Source organism: Tamandua tetradactyla, chromosome 2, assembly GCF_023851605.1.
Source record: "Tamandua tetradactyla isolate mTamTet1 chromosome 2, mTamTet1.pri, whole genome shotgun sequence".
In the NCBI taxonomy this organism is placed as follows: Eukaryota; Metazoa; Chordata; class Mammalia; order Pilosa; family Myrmecophagidae; genus Tamandua; species Tamandua tetradactyla.
Window position 1 is genome coordinate 178,927,359 of NC_135328.1, and position 15,052 is coordinate 178,942,410.

General features: G+C 39.4%; 1 pseudogene; it reads left to right on the forward strand.

Moving 5' to 3' along the window:
• The first annotated feature begins 1,041 nt into the window (after positions 1-1,041).
• Positions 1,042-2,663, forward strand: LOC143658008 (phosphatidylinositol 4,5-bisphosphate 3-kinase catalytic subunit beta isoform pseudogene; annotated as a pseudogene).
• Positions 2,664-15,052: the final 12,389 nt, after the last annotated feature.

Consider the following 15,052-nt stretch of genomic DNA (forward strand, 5'->3'; position numbering starts at 1 on the left):
GAGGATATGTAGAGCTGTGTTCCAGTAGCCATGTTTCTTGATGATGATTGAACAATGATATAGCTTTCATAATGAGACTCTGTGAATGTGAAAACCTTGTCTGATGTTCCCTTTAGCTACTATATCAACAAAAGAGTAGAACATATGGAATAAAAATAAATAATAGGGGGAACAAATGTTAAAATAAATTCAGTTTGAAATAGTGGTAAATGAAAGCGAGGGGTAAGGGGTATGGTATGAATAGTCTTTTTTTTCTCTATTATCATTTTATTTCTTTTTCTGTTGTCTTTTTATTTCTTTTTCTAAATCGATGCAAATGCACTAAGAAATGATGAATATGCAACTATGTGATGATATTGAGAATTACTGATTGTATATGTAGAATGGAATGATATCTAAGTGTTTTGTTTGTTAATTTTTTTTATTAATAAAAAAAGTTTTAAAAAAAACTTGTGTCTTTCATGGTGCTGAGCTCCTTTGTCAAACTATTGTAAGCTCAGAGATTTCAGGAAAAAATGATCACATTTGGAACGAACCACTGGAATTTGATATTAATATTTGTGACCTGCCAAGGATGGCTCAATTATATCTTGCTGTTTATGCAATTTTGGTAAAGTGCAAACGAAGAAGTCCACTAAAACTATTAACCCCTCTAAATATCAGACCATCAGGAAGGCTGGAAAAGTACACTATCCTGTAGCATGGGTAAATACAATGATTTTTTACTTTAAAGGACAGCTGAGACCTGGAGATAAATTATTGCACAGCTGGTCTTCATTTCCTGATGAACTTGAAGAAATGTTGAATCCAGTGCATATTAAATTCTCAGAGAATAAAAAACAACCTTACTATTACCCTCCCTTCAATAAGATTATTGAAAAGGCAGCTGAGATTGCAAACAGTGATAGTGCTAATGTATCAAGTCAAAGTGGAAAAAAGTTTCTTAAAAAAAAAAGTTTCTAGCTGTACTGAAAGAAATCTTGGACAGAGATCCCTTATCTCAACTGGGTGAGAACGAAATAGATCTTATTTGGACTTGAATATGCTGTGGGCTGCCTGCGACAGCTGAGTGATGAAGAATTCTCGCAACATCTTTTACAACTGATACATGTTTTAAAATATGAGCCAGTTCTTGATTGTGCCCTTTCTCGATTCCTATTACAAAAAGCACTTGCCAATTGGAGGATAGGGCAATTTCTGTTTTGCCATCTTAGGTCAGAAGTGCACATTCCTGCTGTCTCGGCACAATTTGGTGTCATCGTTGAAGCATCCTGCCGGGAAAGTGTAGGCCACATGAAAGCGCTTTCCAAGCAGGTTGAAGCACTCAATAAATTAAAAACTTGAAATTGTTTAATCAAACTAAATGCAATGAAACTGAACAGAGCCAAAGGGAAGGAGGCCATGCACTCCTGTCTAAAAACAGAATGCCCACGGGAAGCCCTCTCTGACCTACAGTCACCTCTGAACCCATGTGTCATCCTCTCAGAACTCTAGGTTGAAAGTGCAAATACATGGATTCCAAAATGAAGCTTTTGCGGCTGGTCTCTGACAATAAGTTGTTTGGTGAGGATTCAGTTGGAGTGATTTTTAAAACTGGAGATGACTTACGACAGGATATGGTGGCACTCCAAATGCTGCGCTTGATGGATTTACTCTGGAAAGAATCTGGTCTGGATCTTCAGATGCTGCCTTACGGCTGCCTGGCAACAGGGGACTGTGCTGGCCTCATTGAGGTGGTGGGCACCTCGGAAACAATTCCCGATATTCAGCTGAACAGTAGCAACGTGGCGGCCGCAGCAGCCTTCAACGAAGACGCCCTTCTGAACCAGCTTAAAGGATACAATTCTGGGGATGACCTTGACCGAGCTATTGAGGAGGTGACTGTCCTGTGCTGGCTACTGTGTAGCTTCTTATGTCCTTGGGATTGGTGACATAGTGACAACATCATGGTCAAGAAAACTGTCAGCTCTTTCACATTTTCTTTGAACATATTCTGGGAAACTTCAAGTCGAAATTTGGCATGAAAAGGGAGAGAATGCCTTTTATTCTTACCTATGATTTCATTCCTGTTATTCAACAGGGAAAAACAGGAAGCACAGAGAAGTGTGGCCGTTTCTGGCAGTGTTGTGAGGATGCATTTCTGATTCTAAGGCACCACGGGAATCTCTTCATCACTGTTTGCACCGAGGTTGACTGCAGGGCTTCCTGAACTTACGTCCGTCAAGGATATACAGTGTCGCAAGGACTCTCTTGCCTTAGGGAAGAATGAAGAAGAAGCACTCAAACAATTTAAGCCAAAGTTTGATGAGCTGCTCAGGGAAACCTGGACGACTAAAGCGAACTGGATGGCCCACACGGTCCAGAAAAATTATAGATCTTAACCTTCAGCCTTAGCTCCTGATGTGTTTGTTGGTTTCATTTAGTTTTCATTTTGCACTTGCACTAAATTAAAGATGATTCTGCCAGAGATGTTATAGAGGGAATGAAATCCTGGAACCCAGAATTAAAATAAGAACAAAGCATTCCACTGAATCTAATCTGAATAATCCCTGATGACCACCTTTGCTTTTTGAATGCTTGACCAGAACTCTTAATGAAAACTTTCAACGCTATGGATAAGCATTTCCTGCAGACTTTGCACGCCAAGGAATGCTACTAGAGATGTTTCCTCTCTCTCTTTTTTTAAGTGTGTTTGGTACTTTTACGGAAAGGTGTAAACATCTTTTTTCAATATTGTATTTAAGTGTTACCACTCAGCCAATTTACCCATGCCTTGAGGCTGGTGGTTATTCTTACTTTCCAAACCAGGCTTAAAAGAAAGCTATCTTTCTTCCCTTTTACAATTGTATAAATTAAAAATTATGATATAATTTGAAATTTTGATTCTTTTTCAAAAGATATATTTTAAATCTGTGAAAACTTGTTCGTTCTTTTGTTAATATTTTATCTTCCATGATAGCATCATTCCATCCATACTTGCTGAAAATCTATTGGTGAGGCAAATATTAGATATATAATATATGCTACATATATATTTGTAAAGTTTCTATTGGGAGTTCTATATAAAAAGATGTTTCTTTGTGTTTTTTTTTCAGCCTAAGTTCTAAAGTTTTCCAAAAAGCAAAGCTTTCTCTTAAGTTACTTTTCAGTTCGTTAACTGTGTGATCAAATTCTTCCAGCTGCTTCTATAATGAGGCACACATTAATACAGTTTTTGCATGATATCTATGAGTTTGCTTCATGGAGCATAATATTTGAGCAAATCGATCCAAGAAAGAAAGCAGATTTAAAAAAAAAAACATTTACAGAATAAATTACGCACCTAAAATTCAGTATTTCATTAAAATGACAGCTGTTCTTACTGTATTTATTAAAACTTGTAGTAATGTGATTTTTAAGGCTATTCATTCAGATTGAAATGGTTTCATGCCATGCAGGATTTTTTAATCTATTTGTTAAGGTACCATATCTTTAGGGTGCTAGGTGGCAATATAGTGTTAATATGTGCAATAGGAACTACTGGTGTGAATGCATAGATGGATGATCGTTCTGAGTACTGGCAACTTCCAGAAAAACTACTGCTTATTCTCCAAAGGATATTGGGAGCTCTCAGTCCTCAATAACATGGAAAAAGAACTGAATGTTTGCCCTGCGACTGAGCTTTCTATAGGAATTTTATTAAAGATTGTTTAATTTTGAGGTCCTTGAAAAAATAAAAAGTCAATCTGTCTCTGGTGTGTTGCATTCTGGCAGCCAGCAAACTAGAACAGGAGGTAAAAAAAAAAATTGGACAGATTGCAATACTAGTGGCCAATGAGAAGGAAAGGCTGGGATAAGGGATGGATTGAGTTTTCTTTTTTCCTTTTATTTCTTTTTCTGGAGTGATACAAATGTTCTAATAATGATCATGAAGATGAATACAGAATTAGGTGATTATATTGTGAGCCATTGATTGTATACTTTTGATGGGCTCTGTGGTTCATGAAGATATGTCATTAAAATCATTTTCTTAAGAAACTGACCCATGTGTTGTTACGAGTATGAGAGTGGGATAACCCAGGTCTCCCAATTTCCAGGCCACCCCCATTCTACCACCTCACACCACTTTATTCCTGTATCTATAAGAGACCTTTGCATTTCTTGGTGACTATAAGATTTAAGAAATACAACACTGTAATCACTTGAATTATACATTTGGTGTTTTTAATATAAAATGTATATTTTTTTCTTTTTTTTATTAATTAAAAAAAGAATTAACAAAACAATTAGAAATCATTCCAATCTACATGTACAATCAGTAATTCTTAATAACATCACATAGTTGCATATTCATCATTTCTTAGTACATTTGCATCGATTTAGAAAAAGAAATAAAAAGACAACAGAATAAGAATTAAAACAATAATAGAAAGAAAAAAAAAACAAAAAAAAACAAAAACTAAAAACCTATACCTCACATGCAGCTTCATTCAGTGTTTTAACATAATTGCATTACAATTGGGTAGTATTGTGCTGTCCATTTCTGAGTTTTTATATCCAATCCCGTTGTACAGTCTGTATCCCTTCAGCTCCAATTATCCCTTCTCTTTTTTTTTTAATTAACGGAAAAAAAGAAATTAACCCAACATTTAGAGATCATACCATTCTACATATGCAATCATTAATTCTTAACATCATCACATAGATGCATGATCATCATTTCTTAGTACATTTGCATTGGTTTAGAAGAACTAGCAACATAACCGAAAAAGATATAGAATGTTAATATAGAGAAAAAAATAAAAGTAATAATAGTAAAATCAAAACAAAACAAAACAAAAACCTATAGCTCAGATGCAGCTTCATTCAGTGTTTTAACATGATTACTTTACAATTAGGTATTATAAAATGTATATTTTAAAGTAAAACAAAAAAACAACTTGCAACCCATTAAAGAAAAAAAAAACTGCAACCCACAGTAAAACTCCCTATTCGGCCCCACTTAGTCTCCTGGGTTTTTTCCATAACACTGAGTTTATTTTTAGTTTGTTTTTTTTTTTTCAGCTGTCTCTCCACCTAGTCGTAAGCGCCATCAGTATGGGTATATTTGTCTTGTTTATTCATATAACCAAAATACATACAACACTGTCTGGCATGCAGGGAATTACCCTTCTAAGTCAAAGGAAATGACGCTGGATGACAGTAATGCTCCAGGCTGCCACGAGGGGGCATCACTGCATCTACTCCTGTTGGTTTCTGGCAGCCCAGTGTTTCCCAGACGGAGATGTTGAGCCTCAATGTTCTTCTGTTTGGGCCTGGGGAGGGGAGGACAGTTAACAAAATATAGTTAAATTTTCCATAAACTTAAATGGATTTCACAGTTTAAAGAAGTGGGCTTTATTCTGAGATCATCAGTCTCAGTTTTTTTAGTCTTGAAATGTCATTTCTTTTGTATATGATGGATGGTAAAACATAGGCAGTCCACCAGAAATTTTCTTTAAACTTTATTGGTTTAAAAATATGGGAACCAGGGGATGCAAGGGTAGTTCAGAAGTAGAATTCTCACCTGCTATGCAGGAGACCAAGTTTCAATTCCCAGCTCATGTACTTCCCAAGCAAACAAACAATAATCAAGCAAACAAAGAACCAAACAAAAGTCAACAAATGGTGCTGCAATAAGGGCATGCTCATGTGGAAAAAGAATGAAATGTGATCCCCACCATATAGCATACTGAAAAAAGAAAAAAAATCTGGGAACCACTGGTCTAAAGTGGTTCCGGTTTCATAAAATCAATGGAACTTTAAAAAAATAAAATCTTAAGTAGTATGCAAACATCTAACACAGGAAATTTAATATGTATTTTCACCAAACTTTTTATTTTGAAAAGTCAAAGCTACACCAAAATGGAAAGAATAGTACAGCGAATACCTAAGTAGCTATATACCCTTTGACACATTTGCTTTATCTCTTTCCGTGTGTGTGTTTACTGAGGTTTTTGAAGGGTTCAGATATGACATTTCACCACTAAATACTTCACATTATGTTTCTACTAAGAACAAGGACATTCTACAGATCTCATAGAATTATTGTGCTAGTCTGAATAATACCCCACCCTACCCCCTGCCTATGACCCCAGGATGTCTGCATCCTAACCTCTAACAACTGTGAACATGTTCTCTTACATGATAAAAGGGACTTTGCAGGTATGAATAAGAATCTTGAGGTGGGGATTATCCTGGAATACCCAGGTAGGCCCAGTGTAATCACAGGGGTCTTTATGAGAAGGACACAGGAGGATCATTGTATTAGTAGATCTTGTAGTGGTGCAAAGAAGGCAGACGGGGCCAGGGAATACAAGCAGCATCTAAAAAGTTGAATAAGGCAAGGAAACTTACCCTGAAACCTCCAGAAGGAACACAGCCATACCCACACCTTGATTTGAGACTCCTGACCTCCGGAACCGTAAGGGAGTAAATTGCGTTGTTTTAAACCACTAAATTTGCGTAGTGATTTTGCAGTGAGTCTTTTATAGCAGCAACAAGAAAACTAATATAATTATTGACTTAATACTGCCCTATGAAAGAGAGTACACGTTCAAATTTCCTCAAATGTCCCAAAATACACCTCCTGTTTTCTTTTTGTTTCTAAATTTAGGATCCACTTAAGGGAGCATTTGTTTCTTATACTATAAGTTTATTGCTAAAGTTCAAATTATAGCAATTACTTGCTGTTCTAATCCACACAAAAATTTTAGATCACAGATATAGCTCACATTTGCAGTTTTATATCATTATCAGTCCTGAGGTTAATTCTTTACTTTGACTGAAGTGAGAGCAGGTGCCGACTCACACACTTTTAAACTCTTGGCCTGCTATCTTGGGATATTCCATTTAACATAATCTAAACGTCTCTCCCCAAATTTCTATTTTAGACAAATGATCCATTTCTAGTTTCAAGGCTAAATTATCTCATTAGGAAACAAACTAAATGAATGTAAATGCCATTTGAAAAGCAGCCAATTATATTCATTTTTTTCATTTTTAACTTTTTGTTGTTGTTGTTTTGTTTTTGTAAGCAATCAAACTTATACAAGTGCAACACTTTGAGCCAGAGCCCTACAAAGGTGTCTAGGTCTAACTGGTATTTATTAGCACCCAGGTGTGTCAAAAACGTAGGTTGAAAAATTTCTCGTGATGATAGGCTCAAGCCTGAACATTACTCCACCAGTAAGCAATGTCAGCGATTGGTAGGTCCTACCAAACACAAGACGAAATCCACATCCACGTTTGGCGGTCTTCAACCGCTCACCCGAATAAGTTTGAAGACTTCAGATCAAAGCGTATCCGGACACGTGCAGGATTATCCCAATTACAAAAAAGTGCAAGTTATGAAAACATAAGGTATCAATCTTACCCCAGCCCCCAAATCGGAACATACATGCATGATTCATGACCATGAAGCACATCTACTGACAGCCAAACACCTATCAAACCTGCAAAAATACCAGAGTATTAACTACTCCTACAACCAGATTACAAGCCTACTATTAATCTTACAGTAAGATCCGAAAACAAAAGCAACGATAAAACACAATCGAGGACATTCCATGAGTAACTCTACTCTTCCTACAAAACCGACTGCTCTGCAAAAACCTACGGCAGAGCATCCAAAAATTATCAAAATAGGAATGTTTGCGTTTGGTGTTTTTTTCAAAATGTGGGAAATATTCTTGGGTACACATTCAGTTAAGGCCAACTCCAAGTACAGCAATGGTTCCTACGTATCCGACAGAGGTGCTGACTTATTCCTTTACGGCAATCAATTCTATGACACACTCTCATCAACGGGGGGAAGAAAGGTCTAAAGAATAAGGAAACTCCAGAGGATATAAATGAAGGAAATGCCCTGTGTGCCATGCATTATGGGCATGCAAATGATCCGAGTCACCACCGCACGTTTCCGGAAATACTTTATTTTCCTTCTCATGCTAGACCAGAGGATACCACTAGGGGACAGAGCAGGCGCCAGATTTACAGGGATATTCACTTGCCTGATCCAACCAGGAAATGTTTAACTTTCGTTTTATAATTGGTGCTCCGAGTAAAAATGTCTTAATAATTCGAAAAAGGTTCATCCTTTTTGATATTGTTGTTAGTTATTGGCATTCAAGGAAAGCTCTGTCAAAATATTCAATGGATACAAACCTAAGTAACAGAAACCTCAGAGTCTAAATTCCAGTCACAACATGTTAAAATATAAAAATGTCCAGGCTTAGGGCAGGCCTCGGTGGCTCAGCAGTCAGAGTTCTCGCCTGTCGTAGGGGAGACCCCAGGTTCACCCCAGGTTCAATCCTGCTGCCTGCCCTTGCAGTGAAGAAAAAAAAGTCCAGGTTTAAAGAAAAGATTACAAAACATATAAATTGGAAAGGGGATGATTAAACATTACAAACCATTAATAAAGAGAACCAGACCTGGTAATTCCAGACAAGAACATGATTTTAAATGGTCATAGAATGTAATGTATCCTGGATAGAAAACTGGAACTTAAGAAAGGCATTAGGCGCCTTTCGGCTCCCAGACGCTGGGAGGCGGGTGGAGGAGATGGGGGATGGGAGGCGATGGGAGGGCGGTGGGCTTGAGAGCCCCGGGCACGCTGTGGCAGCACAGAGGTGCAGGGCTTTGAGGAAGGCGGGGTGGGGTGAGGAGGCGGGGGAGGAGGAGCCCGCCCAGGCCAGCTGCTGGCCCTGCTGGTGGAGGGGCCCTGCCTGGCCGGGACTGGGCAGAGCACGAGGCGGGGCCCAGCAAGCAGACCCGAGGGTAGGAGTAGCTGGGACCGCCAGGAGGCGAGGGTTTCGCGAGCCGGGAGGAGCTGAAGAATTAGGAGGTGCCGTCGGGCATCGGGAGGGGCCTGGCGCGCGCGGGGGCGCAAGGAAGGTGTGCATGAAGGAGGGCTGCCGCGAGACCACAAGCCAGGTGGCCAAGCAGCGCTTACCGTGGGTGTGCAAGAAGCACCACAACAAGAAGTACATCTATGGGCGACCACAAGATACTCTCAGATTCTTCCTTGTACCTGCTCCAGAACATAGGAGGCTGGAAGGAATATTTTTTTTTCATCAAAATCGACTTTCTTTCTTTCCTTGTGAAAAATTACGTATATACAAAAAAGCAGAATCTTATATAATACCCTAGGTGTTAGGATTAACTGGAATGGTTTTGCTTGGGGGTTGGCAAGTAATGAGAGGTAGCAATGTCTAGCTGAAGCTTGTGTAAGAGTGACCTCCAGAATAGCCTCTCGACTCCATTTGAACCCTCCCAGCCACAGATAGTTTATTAGTTACGCTTCTTTTCCCCGTTTTGGTCAGGATGGAATGGTTGGTCAGGGCCAGACTCATCCCTGGGTGTCCTCTCCCATGCCTCCAGGGAGACTTTCACCCCTGGATATCACATCCCATATGGAGGGTGGAGGAGGGCAATGATTTCAATGGCAGAGTCTGGCTTAGAGTGAGGCCACATCTGAGCAACAAAAGACATCCTCCAGAAGTAACTCTTAAGCATACCTACGGATAGGCTAAGCTTCTCTGCTACCTACATAAGCTTCCCAAGAATAAGCCTCAGGATCAAGGGCTTGGTTTATTGATTTGAGTGTCCCTAATGTTTGACACAGTATCAGGGGATTCCCTGATGGTAAAGTTTAATAGTTCTATACTTTTTCTCCCATCCCTCAAGAGGCTTTGCCAATACTTTATTATCTCCTTAATATATTCGAGGATGTATCCAGCCATTATATGAAGCTGTACAGGATTAAAGGACCTCGTTCTTATTCTGGGCTCCCTAGGTTTCAGTTCGTCAGTGAGCTATCCAGACAGGTTGAGTTAGAATATATGCCACAGGAAAGTTAGGTTCTGGAAAAATAAACCTTTCTTCCTGTGATCTGAAAGAGTAGGTGAGGTTCTAAAATATAGGCAATGTCTTCCTTACCCCTGTGTTCTGAATAACATTAATCCCAACCTGATCGGCTTCATTCTTATTTCTAAATACCAGGTTATAAATATATAAAAGAGCCTGTCAAAATCCACACGTAATAATTACCACTCTGGACTCCATGTGTCTGCTATAAGAACTAACAATCCAGGCCCCTGTTTTCTTATAAGCATTTTCTAAAAGAGATCATACAATAATTGTTCTTTTGTTTCTGGATTATTTGACCTCACTAAGTGTCCCACAGGTTCATTCACATTGTTGCATGCCTCATGACTTCATTCCTTTTTGTAGCAGCACAACATTTGGTCATATGTATACACCATCGTTCAGCAGTCTACTTCTCAGTCGGTGCATCATTCGGCCACCTGCATTCATTAGGCATCATGTATAATGCCCAAAGTCCACAGGCCATCAACACTCTCAATTTTGGATAATTTCATTGCTCCCAAGAGAAAGATAACCAACAACCACACCCTCATCAAATAGGAAATCTAAATGACCCCTTATCTCTTGTCTGTCCCCCATTATGTACCCCTGCTGTTGCTGTGGTACTGCTGATGTTTTCCTATTAAACAGCACATAGCATGCAACAGCAGTTTTCCGCCTCTCTTCCCCTGATTTAAGCACTGCTTGAACACGAATCAGACCTTTGAGGTAGTTCTTGCAAGACCTAATTTATATTTCTAGTGGTAATCAGTGGGGCACATAAGTCTATACAACCCCTTTCAATTTTGTTCACCTTGAGTACAGTAATATTACTTATAGACCCACTAGAGAATCATCTTCACTTCTATCTTACGTTTGAGTTCAAACCTCATAAGTTAACTGTTCACCCATCACTAACTTCTGTGTACCTCTAAGTCCCCTATCTGATTTTACCTTTACCATGGTCATAAAAGTGGAGTCATACAGTATCTATCCTTTTGTGTCTGACTTATTTCACTCGGCATTATGTCCTCAAGGCTCATCCATATTGTCCTGCGCTTCGGGACATTATTTCGTCTTATTGCTGCATAATAGTCCATCGTATGTATACGCTACATTTTGTTAATCCACTCATCTGTTGATGGGCATTTGGATTGTTTCCATCTTTTTGCTATAGTGAATAATGCTGCTATAAACATCGATGTACAAATGGCTGTTTGTGACACTGCTTTCAGCTCCTCTGGGTATATACCAAGTCGTGCTATTGCTGGGTCATAGGACAACTCGATATTTAGTTTCCTAAGGAACTGCCAAACTGTCTTCTGCAGTGGCTGTACCATCATACATTCCCGCAGGCAGGGCATAAATGTCCCAATTTCTCCACATCCTGTGCAACATTTATGGTTTTCTATTTGTTTAATGGCAGGCATTCTTATAGCTGTGAGTTGGTATCTCATAGTCTTGATCAGCATTTCCCATATAGCTAATGAAAACAAGCATCTCTTCATGTGTTTTTGAGTCATGTTTATTTGCTCTCCAGAGAAATGCACCCCTTCTCTGTTCTGATTGTGTTTATTCACATCCTCTCTCTTTCTTTGTTAGTCTCTCTAGTGGCCCATCAATTTTATTGATTTTCTCAAAGAACCAACTTTTGGTGTTATTGATTCTTTGTGTTGTTCTTTTGTTCTCCCATTCATTTCACTCTGTTTTAATCTTTGTTATTTCTCTTCTTCTATTGGCCTTGGGGTACGCCTGCTGTTCTTTCTCAAGTTCCACCAGGTGAGCAGGTAAGTCCTTGATTTTTGCTCTTTCCTGTTTTTTAATATAGGCATTCAGGGCAAGACGTTTCCCTCTCAGCACAGCTGCATCCCATAAGTTCTGCTCTGTTGTATTCTCATTTTCACTGGTCTCCACATAGCTACTGATTTCTCTAGCAATTTCCTCTATGACCCACTGATTGTTTAAGAGTGTGTCGTTTAATCTCCATACATGCAAAAGTTCTCATTTTTTGGTGGGTATTGAGATCCAGCTTCATTCCATTGTGATCAGAGAAAGTGCTTTGAATAATTTCAATGTTTTAAATTTATAAAGATCTGTTTTGTGCCCCCAATATATGATCTATCCCGGGCAACGTTCCATGAGTGCTAGAGAAAAATGTATATCCTGGCGTTTTGTGGTGTGTGCTGGTTTGAAAGGATTCATGTGCCCTAGAAAAGCGACGTTTTAATCCCAATCAATTTGAGGGAGGAACCCTTTCTTCTAACCCCTATTCAGTACTATAGGTTGTAAATTTGATTAGGTTATCTCCACGGAGATGCGACTCAATCAGTCACCTGCTAGCTTCCTCTCCTGGCTTCTGGTTTCATGCAGCTTTAAGACAGAATAAACTTATGAAGCATGTAATAACATGGATGGACCTAAGAACATTATGCTGAGTGAGACTAGCCAAAAACTAAAGGACAAATACTATATGGTCCCACTGATGTGAACCGACATTTAGAGAATATACTTAGAATATGTCATTGGTAACAGAGACCATCAGGAGATAGAAATACGGTAAGATAATGGGTAATTGGAGCTGAAGGGATACAGACTGTGCAACAAGACTGGATACAAAAACTCAGAAATGGACAGCACAATACTACCTAATTGTAATATAATTATGTTAAAACACTGAATGAAGCTGCATCTGAGGTATAGTTTTTTTCTTTTTTCTTTTTTTAATTTTTTTCTATTATCGTTTTATTTCTTTTTCTGTTGTCTTTCTATTTCTTTTTCTAAATCGATGCAAATGTACTAAGAAATGATGAATATGCATCTATGTGATGATATTAAGAATTATTGATTGTATATGTAGAATGGAATGATTTCTAAATGTTGTGTTAGTTAATTTTTTTAATTAATAAACACACACACACACACACACACACACACACACACACACACACAAAGAAGCAACCCGGGAGGCGTTTTCCTTCTTCATCTCCAAAGGTCACTGGCTGGTGGACTCTCCGCTTCGTTGTGCTGCAGCATTCTCTGCTGTCTCCGAATCTCCCATTCACCAAAATGTTTCCTCCTTTATAGGACTCCAGAAACTTATCAAAACCCTCCCAATGGGTGGAGACATGTCATCACCTAATCCAGTTTAGCAGCCACTCTTGATTTAATCACATCTCCAGGGAGATGATCTGATTACAGTTTCAAACATACCGTATTGAATAGGGATTATTCTACCTTTATAAAATGGGATTTTGATTAAAGCATGGCTCTTCTAGGATACATACATCCTTTCAAACCAGCACAATGTCTTTAGATTTAAAGTTTATTTCGTCCAATATTAGCATAGGTACTCCTGCTTTCTTTTGGTTATGACTTGAGTGGACCATCTTTTTCCATCTTTTCACTTTCAATCTATTTGTATCCTTGTGTCTATTAGGAGTCTCTTGTAAACAGCATATACCTGGATTATATTTCTTAATCCTTCTGCCAATCTGTATCTTTTAGTTGGTAAATTCATTTCATTGATTCAAGTTGTTATTGAAAAGGCATTTCTTGAATCCACCATCTTATCTTTTGAGTTTTATTTCTCAAATCTATATATTCTTTTCCTTCTTTCTTTTTTTATATCTTAGGTTTCCCTTTCTGGTTCTCTTTAATTCTGTGCCCTCCTTCACACCGCTTCCCCTCTCTTTTTTTTTCTTCTTTCAACTGGCAGAATTCTCTTCAGTATTTCTTGTAGGGCTGGTCTCTTGTTGACAAATTCTTTCCAGATTCATTTATCTCTGAAAATTTTAATCGCCTCCCCACCCCACCCCAAGTTTTGAAGGACAATTTGTCTGGGTACAGAATTCTTAGCTGGAAGTCTTTCTCTTTCAGGATCTTAAATATATCATACCATTGCCTTCTTGTCTCCAAGGTGCCAGTTGAGTAGTCTGAACTCAGTTTCCCATGGTTTCCCTTGTATGTAGTAGGTTGTTTTCGCCTTGCCGCTTTCAGGTTTTCTGCTTCTCTTACATTTGACAGACTAATGATGAATATGTATCTTGGGGAAGACTTATTTGGCTTTATTCTATTTGGAGTTCATTGAAGTTTTCCCCCATTATATCCTCAAGTAATCTTCCTTGCCCTTTACTCTTCTCCTTGTGGGACACCAATGATTCTCATATTTGTGGTTTTCTCTTGTCCATTATTTCCCTGAGATCCAATTCAAATTTCCCATTTTTTTTGCCATTTGCTCTTTTGAGTGCTCAAATTCAGTTGTTTGTCCTCTAGTTCACTTATTCCTTCTGCTACTTCAAATTTCTATTATGTGCCTGTAGTATGTTTTTTATTTGGTCTACAGCATCTTTAATCTCTGTGATTATCTGCTACTTTTCTATTTATTCTTTCAAATTCCTCTTCATGCTCTTGTAGTGTCTTCTTGATCTCCTTTATGTCATTTTATTTAGTAGAGTTATATGAACATCTTTGATTAGTTGTTCCAGAGTCTGCGTCTCCTCTGGTGTTTTAATTCGGTTCTGTGCTGGACTATATCTGTCTCCGTCATGAAATGTTTAGTGATCTTCTGCTGTCTTCGCAGCATGTAAGTATCTTGATGGGTTTACTTCGGAAGTTGATTCCCTTCAGTAGTCTAAAGCCTTGTATTTGCGGGATGGATGTGGAGCAGGATGCAGGGCACAGTGTGGGGTTCAACAGTGGGGTGATGCATTACAGGCGGGTACAGGCACAGGTTGGGGATGCTATGCTGGTGCCTGTGTGCTGGGTGGCCAGCGACGGGAGAACGAGGCCCTGTGGTGCACAGGTCTAGGGAGCAGGGCCCTGGTGTGAGCTGCTCTAGGGCGCAGGGCCCTTTGTGTACATGCACAGACCTCGGGCAGTGTGCGGGGTTGTGCCCGTCTGAGCAGGGGGTGGAAGTGGCCTGGCTGTGCAGGTCAGCGCTTTCCCACAGCCGGGGGTGTGACTGGGTGCCGTGTGAATGCGCAGATCTGGGAGTGCCATAAACTGATTGACACATGCGCACAGCTCAGGGTTGGCAGGGGGGCCGTATGACTTTATGGGCTGAGGGCAGGTGTCGCCTGGGTAAGGAGGTAAAGGCCAGCAGGCTTTGTGCACTGGCGACCACCTGCCGGTGGCAAGGACTGGAAGGTAGGGCTTGGCAGGGGCAGAG